At 57.8% G+C, this 19,170-nt stretch overlaps 1 long non-coding RNA gene across 1 annotated transcript; it reads right to left on the reverse strand.

Annotated features, from left to right (window-relative positions):
- Positions 1 to 525: 525 nt before the first annotated feature.
- Positions 526 to 2,665, reverse strand: LOC134737980 (uncharacterized). Its single transcript, XR_010123457.1, has 3 exons — positions 2,566 to 2,665; positions 1,921 to 2,079; positions 526 to 1,700 (listed from the first exon to the last, which is right to left on the reverse strand). It is a non-coding gene; the product is annotated as an uncharacterized LOC134737980 (long non-coding RNA).
- Positions 2,666 to 19,170: the final 16,505 nt, after the last annotated feature.

The raw sequence follows: 19,170 nt of genomic DNA on the forward strand, positions 1-19,170 counted from the left end.
AGCTTTGGACCACATGGTCAAGACTTTGGACTCTGGCACTGCCCCCACTCCCCGCCCTGCATGAGGTAGGCAGGCTGCTCGGCTTCTCTGAGCCTTGGTCTCCTAATCTGAGTCACAGGTGGTACCTGGGGTGGTTGTGAGAACAAAATGAGATGCATCACATTTGGTCTGATTAATATTAATAAGTACTATTAATATGAATGCTCACTAGACCATGGCCCATCCAGGCAAAGCCCTGACGGAGCTGAATTCCAGGATCATTTCTGAAGCTTGGCAGCAGCTGGCAAAGAGGCAGGTGGGAGGACGCGCTCGGGCCAGCCTGGGTCCCCTTGCCTCCTGCCGGAGCAGTGCTCGCTCTAACCCTGGGCTCTGCCTGCTTGTCTGCCAAATGCCTGCTCCAAAGGTAGGTGTGGTGACTGTGCAGTTGGCTCAGGGCAGCTCTGGGAACAATGCCCAGAACACGCCGAGGCTCTGGGGACACTCGGGGGTGCCCGGTGGGGCCTTCTTCTGAGCCCTTTGCCCAGGTCACACCATCTGCTCCTGGGCTTAACATGTGAAGCCCGGTGCGGGGTTGTTTGCTCTCTCTTGTCCATCTCTCCCCAGCTAGATGCAGCTCCACAGAGCTGGAGCCTCATCTCCCATGTCCAGTGCAGAGTCAACACTCAGAACATGCTCAGAAGGTGGCACTGGCTGGTCCTGGCCACAGGCTTGCATGCCATTCACATCAGACCTCAATAAGCTGAGAATCGTAACCCTGGCGTCCCTCTCTTCTCTCCACTTCCCCCAGGCCGCCAGGGCACTGAGCCTGGAAAGGAACATTCCCTGTTCAGGGAAATCACTGTGACGACTTGGCTGCCTCTCTAGGGCCTGCCCTGCTGCCCGAGGCCCGAATGCCCCTTGTCCCAGCTCAGTCTGCCCCCTTCGTGATCCTGCCCAGGGAGTCTGTCCCCAGGACAATAACATCAGAAGCCCCAATCCTGCAGCCCTCACCAACCACCAAGGACAGAGGTGTGGGTCTCCCACGCCCAGGAATCTCTCGGGGCTCCAATCCATGTTCTGTGGCTGCTGGAGCGAAGCACCACAAACTGTGTGGCTGAAAACAACAGAAACGTATCTCCACAATTCTGGGGGCCGGCAGTCCACAACCAAGGTGTCATCAGGGCCACGGCTCTCCCAAAACCTCTAGGGGAGGAACTTCCTCTACTCATCCGGCTTCTGGTGGCCCAGGTGCACCCTGGCTTGTGGCCACTTCACTCCAGCCTCTGCCTCCGTCTCCACGTGGCCGCTTCTCCTTGTGGCTTTGGCGTCCTCTCCGGCAGTCATTGGATTTGGGGCCCACCCAAAATCCAGGGTGCTTCCAGCTGGAGGTCCTTACCTAATTGTATCTGCAAATATTCTGTTTCCAAATAAGGTCTCATTCTGAGGCTCTGAATATACATGAATTTGGGGGACCCTGTGTACCCCCACCACAAGGCTCACACCTTGAATCCCCACAGGGCTAGGGGCAGGGTAGACAATCACCAACCTGCCAGGATCGGGGCCATGAGATCCACTGAGCTCATTTAGCCCAATCCCTCCACGTACATCTGGGGAAACTGAGGCCTGGGGAGAGAGGGGCTTTCTCAGGTCCTGGCAAGCTGCTGGCAGAGCTGGGCTTTGCTGGGTCTTCAGATGCCAGACAGAGCCTCTGTCCTCAAGTTCTATGTGAGCAGGAGAGAAGCAGTGCATCCCCGATGTTACATCTCCCGGGGTAAATGAATAAGCGGATAATCAATGGTCCTAGGGAACATTGCTGAGGCAGCAGGAGGACAGGGCTGGGACAGACGTCTGGAAGCTGCCCTCACAGAGGACACACTGAACAGGGCCATGGGGGCTGGTGGATGCTTTGGGGCGTGGGTTGCATGGAGAATCGGGACCTACCGTGAGGCCCAGGAGGACAAGAACTAGGTGGGAGGTATGGAGCCGGGGCTGGGTGTTCTTGGTGTGGGGCTCAGGGTAGCCACGAAGTTCAAGGAGAAGCACAATGGAGCTGGTGTCTATTCCGGGGGTGGCTGGGGACGCTCAGATCTCTGAAGCACTCTTCTCAGGAGAACAGGAGGCTTGGTTGGCAGGAGGCAAACATCTGTTCTCCCTCCTTCCTTCTGCTCATCCTCCCCCACCCTCTATGAGCAAATGCGGAGGCCCAAGAGTGGGCACAGACCCACCGTGGAGCCCTGGAAGCCTGGGCTGGCCTGGCTGCAGCCTCTCGTCCCAGAGTATGGGCAAGAGAGGTGTGACTATGGGATGGTAAAGGCAGGTGTGGGACCTGAGAGGCCGGGGGCAGTAGAGAAGCCAGGAGAGGTATGCGGGCTACATGTAAGAGAGGAGGAAGAGGGGAGGACAAGGAGCAGGTGAGAGAGGAGAGACTGGGAGGAGGAGGAGGAGGGAGAGGAATCCCCGAGGCACGTGAAGCTCCACAGGCCTCAGGTGATGGAGAAGCCCTGGGGCTGGCTCCCCGGCCCCCCGAGTCCTGACACGTCCCAGCGGAGCCCCAGCATCACCCCTCATCCTGCAGCGACAACTCACCCAAATCCCTAGCAGTGCGCCCTTCACTGGCTTCCCCCGTGTCTTCAGGAGACTGGAGCCGGCCGCTGTGTGTGTTCCTCTCCCCATCCACCAAGGGGGTTTCCGTGGCTGGCCAGGCCTATTTGTTTTGGTTTGTTTTTTTTTTTTTTTTTTTTTTTTTCCATTTTTGAAACAGACTTAGCAGAAGGGAAGGAATATTAACAAGGATGAGAAGCCCCAGGGCTAGGGGGTGGGGAGAAGTTAGAGGCTGGGGAGAAGTTAGGGACCGGGGAGAAGTAGGCTTGTTTTGTGTTGATTTCAAGAAGTCTGGGGCAGACGAAAGGCACCGGGCATCGCCCCTAAGGGGAGTGGAGGAAGAGGAGGAGGTTTAAGGAGAGTTGATGGGTGCCACATGCTCCCTTCCTGGCGTTAGGAAAGTCTGGTAAAGAGCTGGAGTTATGCTGGAATGAACCCTGCAGGACTGGGTTTCTCTGGGGTAGCCTCTGGGCCGGGATGCCAGGGGCCTGACTTTCTCAGAGCCTCCTGCCAGGCACGGTGTGCTGGGAGGTGCCACATGCTAAGGTGCCTCCTGGTGCAGGGGTGTGTCGGGCACACTGGGACCGTCCATCTACAGCCTCTGGCACAGGTGCCATCCAACCTGAGGGCCATCAGTGACACCGACCCCAGGCCAGATTGGCCTGCTCCGCCGCATGGAGCCCTGACAAAGGGGTCGGCAGTGACAGGCTCTGAGCTCTCATCGACATGCTTCTAGGGAGGAGCCTGTGGGCTGCAGCGGGCTGACTCCCAGGCCTCGGGACACCGGTGCAGGGTGGACGTTGCCATGAAGGGCCACTCGGCCTGGCCAGGGAGGAGCTGTTAAGGTTTCTTTGCCGTGGTTCATCCATCCTGGAATGCAGGAACCAACCTCCTAGGGGGTCCGATTATGATTAAATGGAGAAGAAGAGAGGAAAGCAGAATGCAGGAGTGACAGGTCTCCCACGCTGTCCCCAACCACAAGATCATTGTGGAGATAAACAAATAGTTCAACTCGTGCCTCCTCAAACCCTTCCTTTGCTCCATCTGGGGTTGGCAAGTTGGAAATTCATCAAACCAGGCTTCTAGGCATGTTTCTGACCTGGCTGTTTGGGAATGAACCCCAGGCCTCAGGATGTCCACAGGCATGCAGGTGCACTGCAGACGCCCCGTGGGTCCCGGCCACTCCGCCTCTCCCTTTTCCAGAAGTCACGGTGTTGGACTCCCATCCTACAGGGCTCGCATTGGGCAACAAAGGCTGGGTAATGGGAGCTATGCGGAGGCTGGCAGAAAACCTGGTGGGAGGAGCTAAGACAGGAGGCAAGGCCCCAAGCACTTCTGCGGACGGAGTCCACCCCTATGGACTCTAAAAGACCATGGAGGGAGGATGTTCCAACCCTGGGACTGGACAGAGGGGAGCACCAGCCAAGCCCTCGCTGGGGAGCAAGGGCTTCAGGGAGAGGCAGGAGACGGACCACCATGGGACAAAGAGGTCCCTTTCTCTGGTGGATGCCAATGCAGGAGGCCCGTGCTATTTTCTCTACCTATGGCAGGAGCAATAGGCTAGTACCCCAGGCTGTGGCCACAGTCAGTCCTAGAGGCAGCCCCGAGCTCCAGGGTGGCAGGTGCCCCTGGGAGGGTAGAATCAACTGGAACAGCCTTGCTTTGGGAGACAAAGCACTGGAATGTTGAGGGGTTCCCTTGCCCGCTCAGGACAAGGCCTGGACGCCCCTCACCTGCGCATTGCCCTGGGCAGTTTCTGCACCGGCGACGCGTGCAGCCCTGCTTTCCCACCACCTGACACCTGAGAAGGCAAAGCTCCAGAGTCGGTGGCCAGTGGCCTGACCTTTACAGGATGGCGTCCAGGTGCCCAGCACGGTGACCACGCTACCCTGAGGGCCTCGGGCACCACACCAGGAGCCAAAACCACTAGCGCTGAAGAGAAAATGATGAGAATCCTTGTCGAGCCTTCCTGGGTGGCCGCCACCCCGTGCCAGCCCTTGAGGGCACCGCAGACCTTCCTTCCTCCTATCCCCATCAAGGTGCTGAGGGTTTGCTATGACCCCACTTCACAGACGCAGAGACTGAGTCATGGAGACGGGCAGTCCTTTCCCAAGGTTGTAAGCAGCTGAACCAGCCTTGGACTTTGGCAGTGGCTTCAAAGCCTGACCCTCCAACACGAACACGAATCCCCTCAACCAAGGGGCTCGTTCCTGCTTGGAGCCGAGCCTTGCAAACAGCAGCCACCACTGTGTCTGGCCCCTGCCTCCGAGCCACCTTCGGACAACGTCCTTGTCAAAGAGGATGAGGCCTGGGCACTCATAGTTCCTTGAGCCTCCAGAAAGCTCTTCCCTTGCTCTCCTTGCTGCCACCCAGCCTCACTCTGCCCTGCCTAAGTGTCTACTGAAGTGGACATCCACAGTGCATCTCCCAAGGCTGGAAGGCTCAGTTTCCAGAAGGGTCAGCAGCCCAGGAAGGCCCAGGAAGGCCCAGGAAGGAAGGCCGAGGGAGACACACTGGGGCCATTCTTGGGGCCCTGGGGAGAGAAGGGAAGGGAAGGGACATGAGGGGAGGGAGAGGGGGAGGGAAGGAGAGGGAGGAGAGGAGCTTATGGATCCTGCTTCCCCTTGGCCTTCACTGCCCGGAGGATGTCCAGGTCCTGTTTGCCACACGACCCACTGGGGCAGGAGTGCGGGCAGCCACTTAACTTTACGCTCTCCCCTCCCCACCCCAAAGGCTCGGAACCAGCTGCCAGGTGGATCGCCCTGGGTGGGGTGGGCGTCTCCACTGCTTTGCCAACATCAGTTGTGGAAGACAAGGCTGCCGGGGTGGAAACGCATAGGTGACATTCCCGGGGCAGGAGCTCCCAGCCGCCCTGTGCATTGCATCCAAAGACACCCGCTCAGCTCCCAAAGAGCCGGAGCAGGACAGAGCGAAGGCCGGAGAAGCAGGTTGGAATCAGAGCAAAGGCTGGAGAAGCAGGTTGGATTCAGGCACTATTACAACAGAGGGAAACAGAGCTCCATGGAGAACTGGGCTCCGCTCAGGATACAAGGACCAGTGGGGATTTACAGCCGAGGAGGCAGTGGGTGGAAAATGACTCTGAGGAGGCATCAGGAGTCCCGGGGGCTCTGGCTCAACTGAGCCAACAAGATTCTTGGCAAAGGCCAGCCAGGGTGATCAGACATCACTGGGGATGGTGGGGGATGAGGAATTGGTCGGATATCAAGGGTGATCAGATACTGAGGATGGGGATTCTCTCTAACTGACGCCGAAGGATTCTTGCCAAAATTGGACTCACTGGCTGGGCACAGTGGCTCATGCCTGTAATCCCAGCACTTTGGGAGGCCAAGGTGGGCGGATCACGAGGTCAGGAGATCGAGAGCATCCTGGCTAACACGGTGAAACCCCGTCTCTACTAAAAATACAAGAAAATTAGCCGGGCGTGGTGGCAAGCGCCTGTAGTCCCAGCTACTTGGAAGGCTGAGGCAGGAGAATGGCGTGAACCCGGGAGGTGGAGCTTGCAGTGAGCCGAGATCGCGCCACTGCACTCCAGCCTGGGTGACAGAGAGAGACTCTGTCTCAAAAAAATGAAATAAAATAAAATAAAATAATAAAAAATAAAATAAAATTGAACTCCTAATGACAAGGCCCAAGGCTGGGCTTAGTTGAAAAGTGGCTCAGAGGAGCCTGTCTGGAGGCTGCTCAAGAAGGGAGACTGTCATAATCCAGCGTAAGGAGGAGCAGTAAGGACAAGCCACCTTGTGAAACTCCAGGACAGCCATCTGACAGCCTCAGGGGACCCTGGGGGACCTGCAATCTCGGCTCCACAATCCTTTCCCAGGAAGCAGGGTGGAGCCGGTAAAGGAAGTGCCGTGCTCACTCTGGCCCCCTGCCACAGGTCAGCAGGACACTGGAAGCCTTCAGCCAGGATCAGGGAGGGCCGGGCTGCACCCAGCTAGCCTGTGGGTTCTTCCAGCACCTCAGCTGAGGGTGAGTGTTCTCAGCCAGGCCGGGTAGCACTGGAGGGGCTGCCAGAGAGAGCTGGATTTGAATCTCCCTCATCTACTTAGCAGCCTGACAGGTGTCGTGCGACTCAGCTGGCCTGATGGTGGGTCATATGGCCATCTGGGCGGAGAGCTCCCTGCAAGCGCCAGGCATGCAGTAGGTGCTTCATAAGCTCTCATTCGATCCTCGAAACCTCATGAGTCAAAGAGAGATGACATCCCAGCACCACTCATGTTCACCGGCCAACTGAGGCTCAGGGGGTTGACTTCCGTGCAGCTATTTGGGAAGCAGACCCCAGCCTGCAGAGCAAGAAGTGGGGGTCCAGATGGCACTGGCCAAGCATCCACTGGACAGGACCCAACAGGACCTCCTCACTCCAGAAGGAGCAAGCCTGTGCCCCTGGTCTGGGAGGTGGGTGACGGCATGGGGGCTGGACCGGTTTTGACTATGGGGGCTAAACCTGTGTCATCCCGGGGCCTCTTCCAATGTGGGGCCAGCCAGTCATCAGGGCTCTGCAGAGATGACCTTCCTCTTGGTGATGACTTTTGGCAAAGCAAACAAAGTGTGCCCAGGAGATCTGGGCCAGCTGTCACAGCAAGTGAGGGGACCCCTCAGATGACAGATCTGTCCCCATGGGCTCCCTGTGCTCAGCCAAGACAGCAGTCCGGGGCCAGGAGGGCATTCTACAGGGAAGGGAAGCCCCGCACTTCTCCTCTCACAGCCTTGTGGTGCAGGAAATGAGCCAATTCTTTAATCGGTGAAATGGCACTGTCCCCTCAAGACACTTAACTGAATATCTCAGGCCACTTTTCTAAGTGCCACATCGAATTGTCAGTGCCACACAATTTCCCATAGTGGCATGGTCCTGGGCTCTGTGTCAGAGGGCAGTGCAGTGCTCCAAGTGGTGTGGAACCTAATCCCAATACACGTGAAGTCTTATTGCCCACTTCCTGTGGAGTTTCATTCACAGCTGTTCACATACCCACAGCCCGGGTGCACACACGCGCACACACTGAAAATAGCTCATGCATGGACATGCAAATGTGCACACAGAACAGCACACTTCACACGCGTTCCTAGACACCCGCACATGCCTGTGCACCTGTTGATGTGCCTGTGACATGCATGTACCTATCTTGCACATGCACGCATATACATTTGAACAAACGCGCTTTCACATATGCAGCCACACACCTGCCTATGCACACCTACGTGCATGTGACACAGATGCACACGTACGCAACACAGGTACACGCTCACCTACGCCTCCACGTGGCCAACCCTGGCCTCAGCTCCTTCACTGTCAGTGCTGGTCTGAATAGAAAGGACTAGAAGACTTGCATCCCCAGTGGTCTAAGAAACATCCAAAGTTTGAGGGCTGTGCAGACTTAAAGCACTACCTTCTGCTGCTGGGTGGTGCCCGGCAGAGCCGGGCTGTTTGATCCTTGGAGCAAGCATCTGCCCTCAGTGAGGGGAGGAGATGTTTGATCAATCTTTGATCAATCAGTGTCCAGCAGGCCGGCAGGGCCTTGACGAAGTCTGGCCAGGAAAGTTGCAAAAATCCATGATCCCTCTGATCAAAGATGGCCAGTTTTTAGTCCATCAGCTGCTCCCCTGGGCCTGTCCTCCCTAGAGCAGCGGCAACATGGACCACAGACACCCTCAGAAAGCTGCCTTCTTCCTGTCCCCGTGCCCACGGACACAGGCTCACCACGGGCTCCCTAGTCCCTAATTATCCCACAGGCGACTGGGGAGGAAGAGCTCCCCAGGGGGCTGCGCAGAAGGATGACCCCAAAGGCATCGTCACGTGCTGATCCCGGACCCAAATCTCATGTCACCTCACACAGTGAGCGCTGTGATTAGTTCAGGCATCTTCAGAGAGGCAGCCCTCATCTGGATTATCCAGGGGGCTCCAAATGCCTCCTAAGAAAGAGGCAGCACAGGCTAGAGACAGACAGAGGAAGAGAAACAGGAGCACACAGGCAGAGGCCGGAGGGACGAGGCCCCACACCAGGGAGTGCCTGGGAGCTCCTGGAGCTGGAGGAGCGGGAAACCTGGGAGAGCATGGCCAGCCCACACCTGGATCCCAGGCTTCTGGCTGCCAGGGCTGTGAGGGAATAAACGCTGTGGTTTTAAGTCACCAAAGTTGTGGTGATTCGCCATGGCAGCCTACAGGCAGGAAATTAACACCCTGATCCGAAGCCCTGCCCTCGCCTGGTCACTCCCAGTCTCCCCGAACCCACAGCACAAGGGAGAGCCAGGCCTGGGCCTGTGGGGGATCACAGAAGGCCAAGCAGACCTGGTGCTGGCTGAGGCTTGGGGAGGGAGGATGTGTGTGTCATTCAAGCCTCAGGCAGGGCTGTCTCTCCAGGCAGAGCAGCGCTCCCAAGGCGAGCAGCCCAGACTGGAGGTGGGGGATGGGAGGTGGGGGGGTGGCTGATGGCCTCTGACTCACCCCTGATGCTTGGTCTGGGGGCAGGGGTGGGGTGGGGAGGGGGACATCTACCTCATCCTTTGGCTCCAGCCTCCAGGCCCTCATGCTCCTCTTCCTGTCTGCAGCAGTCGGCATAAAAAGCCAAGTAGCAAAAACAGCCAGCAGCAGAGGAGTTGAAACTCTGCCCCTCTCCAGCAGGTGCCACTCTCAGGGAGAGGCCGCTGGGGGCCCAGCCTCCTGCTGCCATGCTGTCGGGCAGCCCTCAGCTCCTGCGTCATCTGCCTGGCCACAGTGGGATCGCCGTAGGATAGGAAGAGGGCGTGAGGGAGCACTACCGCCGCTGCCGCCGCCACCGCCACCGCCACCATCTACTGCCTGAGCCTGCAAAAGCCCAGGAGGCTGAATCACAGCCACGCCCACCTCATGGCGTGTGGGGGGTGCTGCCCAGCCCTGCATCAGGAAGGAGGGAGCATGGATTGGGGGACGACCACTGCCTCTTTGGTCCACCAATGCTTTCTTTCCACACCTGCCAGGGCGAGGACCCATTCCCATTTCCTGGAGCACTTGTGGCCTGCGATCATTTAGGGAATTAACTCCCCAAAGGGTCAACATTGCTGGTCAAGAACGAGCTGAACCTTTTCCAGCTAGTGTGAGCAGAAGGGGATTGATTAGAGGACTCTGGATGGCTTAAATTATTTCTGGGACAGGGTGGGATGTCTCATGGGAACAAGGAGCTGGAGTGTCCCGTGTAGCCGGGAGATGCCAGCCTTCCCCCGGACGGTCACAGCACCTGCTGCCTCCACTACGGCCGGGGTGACCCCAAGTCAGGTTCCCCGTGCGTGCCACTGCGGCAAACTGCTCCCTTTCATACCCAAGACTATCGCGGGGACAGCTGACAACCAGGTCTCATGCCTACACCTCAGCTGTGAGGGAAGCTTCGTAATTATCATGATTATATTTCACCTCAGAAGGCAGAATTCATGGTGGAGGGAAGCACCAGGATGGCTGAGAGGATGCCCAGGGTAAGCGGCCATGAGTGACAGCTGTCCACTTCCATGGATTCCACCCAGACCACTGCCCGTCTGTTGGGCTCAGCTGGTGCCCAGGGGCCAGGTGTGGAGGGAGCAGTCTGCACACAGCCGTCCTCATCCTGGTGTCTGCTGCCCTGTACTTCAACAGCAGACCCAAGGGTGCAGTGCCGGTGGGACCCAGCCGGTGGGGAGGAAAATGGGGCAAGGAACTACCTGAAAGGGAAAACCATTCTCAACCCCTGGACGGCGTCATCTCTCCGGTCCCCTCTGCAGGGCTGGGCCACTGTCTTGGCTTCCAGACAATTAGAGAGTTAATCTCTTAGCAAAGGAGGCCCTGCCCGCTGGCCTGGAAATCAGGATGAGACAGGAGGGCTGGCCTGTCCAGCTCGGGGCAGCAGGAATGCAGAGCACCCCAGTGGCCCAGCATGTCTCGGCCTTCCATCTTCCTGCGGACCATGGCCACACCCCACACTGCAGGGGCCCAGGAAGGCTCCAGAGAATGTCCCACCTGCCCACAGAGCACAGGCTCATCCCTCCACTTGCCCCTTGGGTTATGGGGGGCTGAGGTCGCCGCAGCTTCCCCTTCCTCCCTGCACACAGGGTTCCACGGTAGCCCCAGCCCCTTTGCTCTGGAGCCTTTTGGAGCCTTAGGCGGTGCCAGCAGACTCACTCTCAGGTTCCTCCATGGAGCTGGTCACCCTGGCCACAGGCCTCTCTGTGCTCACAGGTGCCGGGATGCACTCTCCTGGGGTGGGAGGTGCAGCCCCAGAGCCGCCTGCCTACTCGGCCAGGCTACAGCAGAAAGGGATTCATCAGAGGCCTCTGATCAATCCCTCTCGTCACCCTGCGGCGCACTCCATGCTCCCAAGTGAGGCCTTGTCTCCTTGGACCTGGAAACAAAGACGTGGGTGTGGGGAACCTGCTGAGGGGTAACTCTAGGAAATATGAGCAAGGTGGGGGGTGAGGCCTAAAGGGCCAGCGTCAGTAAAGTGTAAGGAACCGGGCCAGTTACCACCTCAGACTAGTTCCCTGGGACCCTCCCAGGCCTCTGTGAACTTTGCATGTAAATTGTCCCTCAGAGGTCAGCGCGGCTGGGCGCTTGTCAGCAGAGCCCGGGGCCTCTGAGCAGAGAGGCTTCAGCAGGGGCAGAACTGCCCACTACCCACCTTCACCGTAGCCTCCTGTAGCTCACACTTCCCGCCTGCCTCTGCGCACCCCAGCCTGTCTCCTCCCACCTCCAGTGGGAAGCCTCTGCTGGGAGCAGGAACAGCAGCGTTTACCAGGACCAAGTCCGCAACCCTGTCCACGTCCTCCCTGGCCTCTTGCAGTGCCCCACGGTCCACTCTCCATCTGTCTCTTTGCTCCTCGGACCCCGCACTCACACGCCCCTCTCTCTACATTGGCCACCGTTTCTGTAGCCCCTGCATCCCCTCCCTCCCGCTGCCCCCTCTCCCTATCCTCCATTGCAGAGGCCCCTGGGTCCTGGGCCTTTCTCTGTCCCCTCCACATGCTCTCCCCAGGGCAGGATCTGGCCCTCAGCCTGAAACAGCCTCTCTATGCACTAACTCCTCTGCTGGATTCCAAGTGTGTGGTGTCCAGATCCTACTGGAAGATTCCACCTGAATTCATGCATCTGCGCGAATTCCGTGTGGCCAAAACAGATCTCCTGACCCCTCCTGGTTCCTTGCTGCCCCCATGCTCTGTCCTCTACTTAGTGACACAACTCAACATCAGGTCTTGTCCTTCAATCTTCCCCTCCCCGACCCAGCCCCGGCACAGCCGTCCGAAGTCCTGCTCCATCCCTTCCTGCCTTCTGCCTTCTCTCCACCTGGGTGCAGCCCCCGCCTCTGGCCTGCACAGGCCTCCCTGGGCTCCTCTCTGTCCCTGCAGGGCTGGGCAGCCCCTTGGAGTGTTTGCGCTCAGGATCCTCTGTGCCCAGGGCGCGCCTCCCCGGCTTTAACTGTCTCCTTGACATTCACGATGCTGCTCAAATGGCTCCTCCTTGGAGACTCCTGCCCTGACAACGCAGCCCTGTGTGCTCAGCCTCGCGTTGGCAGAGTTCTCTGCATTGCAGTGATTCGAGTTGAATTTTCCCATTTGTGTGTTAATGATCAGCTCCCCTCGCCCTGCACACTTGCTAGAACATGAGCTTTGTGTGAGTGGGGACCTCGGACATCCCATTCTCCGTGGGACCCCTATGCCCCAGCCCAGCCTGGCACGCGCAGGTGGTCCACGCAGAGTCAGCAAGTGACATTGGTGACAATGACGGGGTCTAAATCCTCTTTGTAAAAGTGTCTTCCCTCCGTCATGCCAAGGCCAGTGTCATTCTGTCTGGCTTATAAGCTGGCTCCCTCCCCTCCCTTCCTCTCTCTTTCTCCCTCTCTAGCTCTGTCTCTGTGTCTCTTTATGTCTCTCTCCACCCTCCACCAACCACTGGCAGCTCGTCTCCCCTCAGACGGAAGGTGGGGCTGGAGGTTTCCTGGCTCCTGGCCCACGGTGCCTCTACCGTATGGGTTCTCAGAGCCCCACACAGAGGTGGGTGCATTTGTGTTGCCCTGATGCCCAGCCAGGGACCCCAAGGACTCTGTGTGGGAATGGGGGGAACCCACTGGGAGCCTCCCTGAAGGGAAGGGCCTTTTTCCCCTGGTCCACCCTGGTCCTCCAGCGGCCCCGACAGCCAAGTGCTGCAGCAGCCCATAGTGCTACGTGGTGCCCCACAGCATAGGGAGGGCAGGCAGCGAGCAGAGGCTGTTCTCCTGGCAGCCAAGGGCTCCCTCCAGCTAGTTGCATCCCAGCAATGTACACAAAGGTTTAGTGCCCTTCCTGAGCGGCCCTAGGCCCTGGGGAGAGCCAGCTGCAGGACAGGTAGTGTGAGGCTTCAGTCTGGGAGGCACGGATGTGACATGGGACCACTCTGCTGCCAGCCTCCCTGGGTGCAGGAAGGAACATGGCAGGGGCACAGCTGGCCACCCTGGGAGAAGTGGGAGGGATTCGGGAGCACCGTCCTGACCAGGGTAGAGCTGGACAAGCCACAGCCCTGGCCTCCCTGGGTCCAGCGTGGCCCCTCCCTGGCCGTATCTCAGCATGGCCTCAGGAGCCTTGAAAACTCCCAGGGACAACTTCCATCCAAGGCCCTCAGAGCACCTCCCAGGGGATGGGCCAGGCTGGGCATCACAATTCTTTTAACATTCCTCATTTGGCTCAAATAAGCAGCAATGTGTTCAGCCCCATTTAATCCTGGCTTCTGCACCTCCACCCAGGCCCCAGCAGCCACCCCCTCCACCAGCACACACAGCCTCTTCTCCTGGTGCCCCAGCCACGTGATTCCAGGGCCTGTGACCTTTCTGGCTGCCAAAGTAGACGGTGCCTCTGACAGCTTGAACCAAATGGAAGTCTAATTAATATCATTTCCAGAAGTTTTCTGGGGTTTTCTTGAGACAGAGTCTCACTCTGTTGCCCAGTCTGGAGTGCAGTGGCGTGATCTCGGCTTACTGCAGCCTCTGCATTCTGAGTTCAAGCCATTCTTCTGCTTCAGCCTCCTGAGTAGCTGGGATTACAGGTGCCCACCACCACGCCCAGCTCCTTTTTGTATTTTTAGTAGAGATGGGGTTTCACCATGTTAGTCAGGTTGGTCTCAAACTCCTGACCTCAAGTGATCCACCCACCTCAGCCTCCCAAAGTGCTGGGATTACAGGCGTGAGCCACCGCGCCCGGCCCAGAAGTATTTCTTGAGCACCTATAGGGCCAAGCTCCGAAGTGGAAAAAGGAAGAAGAGAGCAGTTTGGGGCCAGAAAGACCAGTGTTGGGATCTCACTCCCCTGCCTACCCCCACCAGCTGCTCTGCCTGCAATTTCTCATCTGCAAAATGGTTGGAGAAAGGCCTTGTGTCTGAAGGTGACAATGGTGATGTCGACTCCATGGGGTGACCGTGGCGATGCTGACTGTATGGGGTGACGGCGGTGATGCCGACTGTATGGGGTTGACTGTGGTGATGCCAGCTGTATGTGGGACACTCGGACACTCCTCCCCAGGAGCTGCGGGGCAGGTGCTGGTGATGTCGCCTCTGCCTGGCGGTATGCACAGGCCACGTGGAGCTGAAATGGGCCTCTGTGTGCTGCTCAGCATGAACAGGGATGGAAGAAGTGCTCAGCCAGCCCACGCTAACTCTCCCAGCCTCAGTTTCCCCCCATAAAAGGGCCTCCAGTGCCTGCTTTACTTTCCCCAGGAGAGGCTGGGTGTGGTGTGTTCAAGTCCAAATATAAAGCAACCATTCTCGAAGCCTCTCCTTATGGGTTCTGCGGGATTAAATGACCAAATGCAGAAGGAAAGATAGAAAACCTGTGTTTCCAAATTTCTAGCTCGTTGGTTCTTAGAATAAGTCCTTATCTCCACAGTACTTTCTTTTTCTTTTTTTTTTTTTCTTTTTTTTTTTTTTTTGAGATGGAGTCTCGCTCTGTTGCCAAGCTGGAATGCAGTGGCATGATCTTGGCTCACTGCAACCTCTGCCTCCCGGGTTCAAGCGATTCTCCTGCCTCAGCCTCCCTAATAGCTGGGACTACAGGCGCCTGCCACCACACCCGGCTAAATTTTGTATTTTTAGTAGAGATGGGGCTTCACCATGTTGGCCAGGACAGTCTTGATCTCTTGACCTCATGATCCCCCTGCCTTGGCCTCCCAAACTGCTGGGATTACCGGTGTGAGCCACCGCACCCAGCCCTACATAGTACTATTACAAAGCATCAAACTCTTCCTGACACTGCCACTGCGGGCTCTGTGAAAGCTCCCTGAGTTGGTCAGGGTGAGACATGTCACCATGTCACAGCAGAGGAAACTGAGGCTCGGAGAGGGTAGGGAAGAACAAGTACACACGCCTATCAAAGCTCCCAAAATAAGCATCGCTACAGCTCCAAACACTTCAAGGAGGCAGAGAAACTGGGGCACGCCGCCGTTGCTGGTGGGTGTGGACGGGAACCCAGCCACTCTGGAAAACAGCTTGGCAGTTCCTGTAAAAACTGACCCTGCAGCTGCGATATGACCCAGCAATTGTACGCTGGAACATTTATCCCAGAGAAATGAAAACGTATGTTCACACAAAAGCCATGCACATGTGTTGGTGCAGAATCCTGCTTGGCGATGGAAAGGAGCCAGCTGTTGACACAGACAACACTTGGACACATCTCTAGAGAGTCAGGCTGGATGAGGGAGAGCTGGTCCCCAAAGGCTGCATCCTGGACGAGCCCATTTATAGAACACTTTTGACATGACAAAATTGCAGAGATGGCGCACCAATTGGTGGGGGTCAGGGGCCAAGGAGGGCCGAGGCAGGGGGAGGCGGGTGTGGGTATGGAAGGGCAGCAGGGGGTCCTCAGGGCATGGGTGTCTGCGTGTCCACCATGTCAGTGCCAATAGCTGGTCCTGATGCCGTCCCAGGCTTCTGCAAGACGCAACGCCTGGGGGGAAATGGAGTAAAGGCTGCAAGGGGCCTCTCTGTACTATTCCTTCAAATTGCATGTGAATCGACAACACCTCAAAATAAAAAGGTTAATTAAAATAAGAAAGGGAACAGGGACGGAGGATTGGGAACCAGGATGGGAGGCAAAGCTGTCCCAGCAGACCGAGGACTGGGAACCAGGACAGGAGGTACAGCTGTTCCAGCAGCCCCTTTCCACACGTGCACTGGGCAACTTTATTTTCTCAGTGGTGGTGGGAGCTTGTGTGTCTTTGTGTGTGTGCATGTGAGTGTGTGCGTGTGCCTGTGCCTCTATCTATATCTCTGTGTGCCTATGTGTGTCTGTGCGTCTGCTTCTCTGTATCTCTGTATGTCTGTATGTATCTCTGCATGTATATGTGTGTGTGTGTCTGTGTGCCTCTGCATGTGTGTCTCTGTGTATATGTGTGCATGTGTGTGCCTGTGTGTCTGTGTGTGTCTCTCCGTGTGTGTGTGCCTGTGTGTCTGTGTATTTCTGTTTGTGTCTCTATGTCTGTGTGTGTCTTTGTATGTATATATGTATCTGTGTGTCTCTATGTGTCTGCCTCTGTTTCTGTGTCCATGTGTTTGTGTGTATGTGTGTCTATGTGCATCTGTATCTGTGTGTCTGTGTATCTGTGTGTGTATCTCTGTGTGTCTGTGTGTGTTTGTGTGTCTGTGTCTATATGTGTGTGCGTATCTGTCTCTGTACATCTGTGTCTCTGTGTCTGTGTGTGTCTCTGTGTGTCTGCCTGTATGCATGTGTCTGCGTGTGTTTGTGTGTCTGTATTTCTCCGTGTGTGTCTGCTTGTGTCTGTGTGTCCACATATTTCTCTGTGTGTGTCTGCGTGTGTCTGCGTGTCTGTGTGTGTCTGTGTGTTTCCCTATGTGTCTGTGTGTTTGTGTTTCTCTGTGTGTGTGTGTATGTCTGTGTGTCTCTCTGCATGTCTGTGTGTCTGTGTATGTCTGTGTGTCTCTCTGCGTGTCTGTGTGTGTGTCTGGGTATGTCTGTGGGTCTCTCTGCGTGTCTGTGTGTGTGTGTATGTCTGTGTGCCTCTCTGCATGTCTGTGTGTGTGCATGTGTCTGTGTCTCTGCATGTTTCTCTTCATGTTTCTCTGCGTGTGTCTATGTGTGTCTGTGTGTGTCTGCTTGTGTCTGCATCTCTGTGTCTCTGCATGTGTATCTCTCCAGGTCCCTCTAACATCACGAGCCAGTGGGGCACGGCAACCCTTATATACGTGCTGGGCAACCATAAGTATTTAGGGAGACAGAGGTGCCTCTTCTGCTGAGTCACCCGTGGACTTCAGGCTGAAAGCCAGTCCTTGGAAAGTGTGGAGGAAATCATTAGTTCAGGCAAAGCCATCGGTGGCACCGTACGTCATTAGGAGCTAGTGTTTCCTGAACCGAATCCCCTCTTGGATGACTTGGTTTTCCTGGACTGCTGGGCCCACAGACCCTTCTTCCTTGGGGACGGACCCAGTGGGGACAAGGAGAGCAGGAGAGAAGCCCAGACGGGGAGCGGCCGTCGAGGAGCTAGAATGGGGCCCAGGAGCCATGCTGTCCTCACGAATGCTGTAAGTGATGGCTATGTTCCAGCATGCTCCAGGGTCCTGGCTGCAGGATGATGGAGCGGGGCTGCCTGGGCCCTGCTGCCTGTGACAGAGGCCAGGCTCCCCTCAGGAACCCCCAAACTCCTGGTGAGGCTTCCGGAGGGCCTGTCCTCACCCGAGAAACATCCCTGCCGGTCACGACAAAGGAGCCATGTCCTGCTCCCTGCCTTCAGAGGACCGGGCTCAGTTGCCACTGTCGGCAACCCCACGGGACGGGGAGTGTGGAACAGAGCTCCGTGGAGGCCTGCACACAGCCCCAAGCTACAGCAGCCTGCAACTGCAGCTTGTCGCACCCCATAAAGGGTAGAAAGCAAGTGCACAAGGGTCCGGAGGAAGCGGAGGCCTCTGCCCCGGGGAGGCAGAAGGAATCTCAGAGGAGTCCCCACAGGCTGGGCCCGGCTCGGGACAGGACGGGGTGTGCAGGGAGCAAGAGATTTGACACTCGGGTAGCACAACATGAGGACAGCAGAGAGACTGAAGATGCTGTCCGTAAAGACGGGAGCATGCGGCCCCAGCCGGGAGTACCTGGGACACCAGGAAGAAGCAGGCGGGGTCCTCGCCCGGGAGCCTCCACGGGGAGCGTGGCCCTGCCAGCCTGGATTCCTGACTCTGCCCCCCAGAACCCAGAGAGTGCATTTCTGTTGCTTTACCTCACCAACTTCGTGTCAGTTTCTTTCAGCGGCACAGGAGATGAACCCCTCAAGCCTGAGCCGACCAAGTGTGTGCTGGGGCAGAACACGGTTTCCTTTCCAGGAGAACCCGCCTTGCTGGGCTGTACTGAGGGTGAAACCTGAAAACTCAGATGCAGTCAGCCACACTGGCCCTCACTGGGACCCTGTTGCTGCCGTCCACAGTTGGCACTCTCTGGCATTGCACAGGTGGCCTTGGCAGTGCCCTCTACTTCCTGTGGGTAGCCTACTCTGGCCCTCCCAGCAGCTGAGGCAAAGAGCTCACCATCCTGGTTTGCTATCTGGCCAGGCGATGTGTAGCCCTTCTACTCAGATCCATACAGCCCCAAGGTCCTTCCTCGCCCCCTCCCTGCTCCCTCCCCATACCCCCTACCCCACCCCTCCTCCTCCCTCCCCTTCCTCTCCCTCCCCCTCCCTCCCTCTCCCCCTCCCCGCCTCCCCCTCCACCTCCCTTACTTCCCCCTCCTCCTCCCACCCCTCCACCTGCCTCCTGCCTCCCCCCTGCCTCCTCCTCCCCCCCGCCCTCTCCCCCGCCCTCTCCCCCTCCCTCTCTATCCTCCTCCCTCTCCCCCTCCCCCCCGCCTCCCTCCTCCCTCTCCCTCCTCCCCCCCGCCCTCTCCCCCTCCCTGCTCTCTCCTCCTCCCTCCCCTCTCCCCCTCCCTGCTCTATCCTCCTCCCTCTCCCTTCTCTCTCCCCCTCCCTGCTCTCTACACCTCCCTCCCCTCGCCCCTCCTTCCCCTCGCCCCCTCCTCTCCCCCTCCTCCCCTCTCCCCCTCCTCCCCTCTCCCCTCCTCCCCTCTCCCCTCCTCCCCTCTCCCCTCCTCCCCTCTCCCCCTCCTCCCCTCTCCCCCTCCTCCCCTCTCCCCTCCTCCCCTCTCCCCTCCTCCTCTCTCCCCCTCCTCCCCTCTCCCCCTCCTCCCCTCTCCCCCTCCTCCCCTCTCCCCCTCCTCCCCTCTCCCCTCCTCCTCTCTCCCCCTCCTTCCCCTCTCACCTCCTCCCCTCTCCCCCTCCTCCCCTCTCCCCCTCCTGCCCTCTCCCTCTCCCTTCTCTCTCCCCCTCCTGCCCTCTCCCCCTCCCTGTCCTCCCCTGCCACCCCAGATGGATCTTGCACTTCCCCTCATCCTGTCCTGTCTAATGACCTGTCCAATGTCCACCAGGACTGCCAGCTCCCCATGAGGGGCTTCATCTCCCTGTTCTCTGTAGGTCGTCGGCCCGGGCTTTGCATAGCACTGCCGCCTGGATGGGCACGCAAGGGAGCAGTCCTAGGTTCAGGGAACTGTCCTTGAGTGTCTTTACCCGGGGTCCCTTGAGAAACAGAACTAACAGGACATGTGTTCCCACATAGAGAAGGAG

This window comes from Pongo pygmaeus, chromosome 13 (assembly GCF_028885625.2).
Source record: "Pongo pygmaeus isolate AG05252 chromosome 13, NHGRI_mPonPyg2-v2.0_pri, whole genome shotgun sequence".
NCBI classification, from domain to species: domain Eukaryota; kingdom Metazoa; phylum Chordata; class Mammalia; order Primates; family Hominidae; genus Pongo; species Pongo pygmaeus.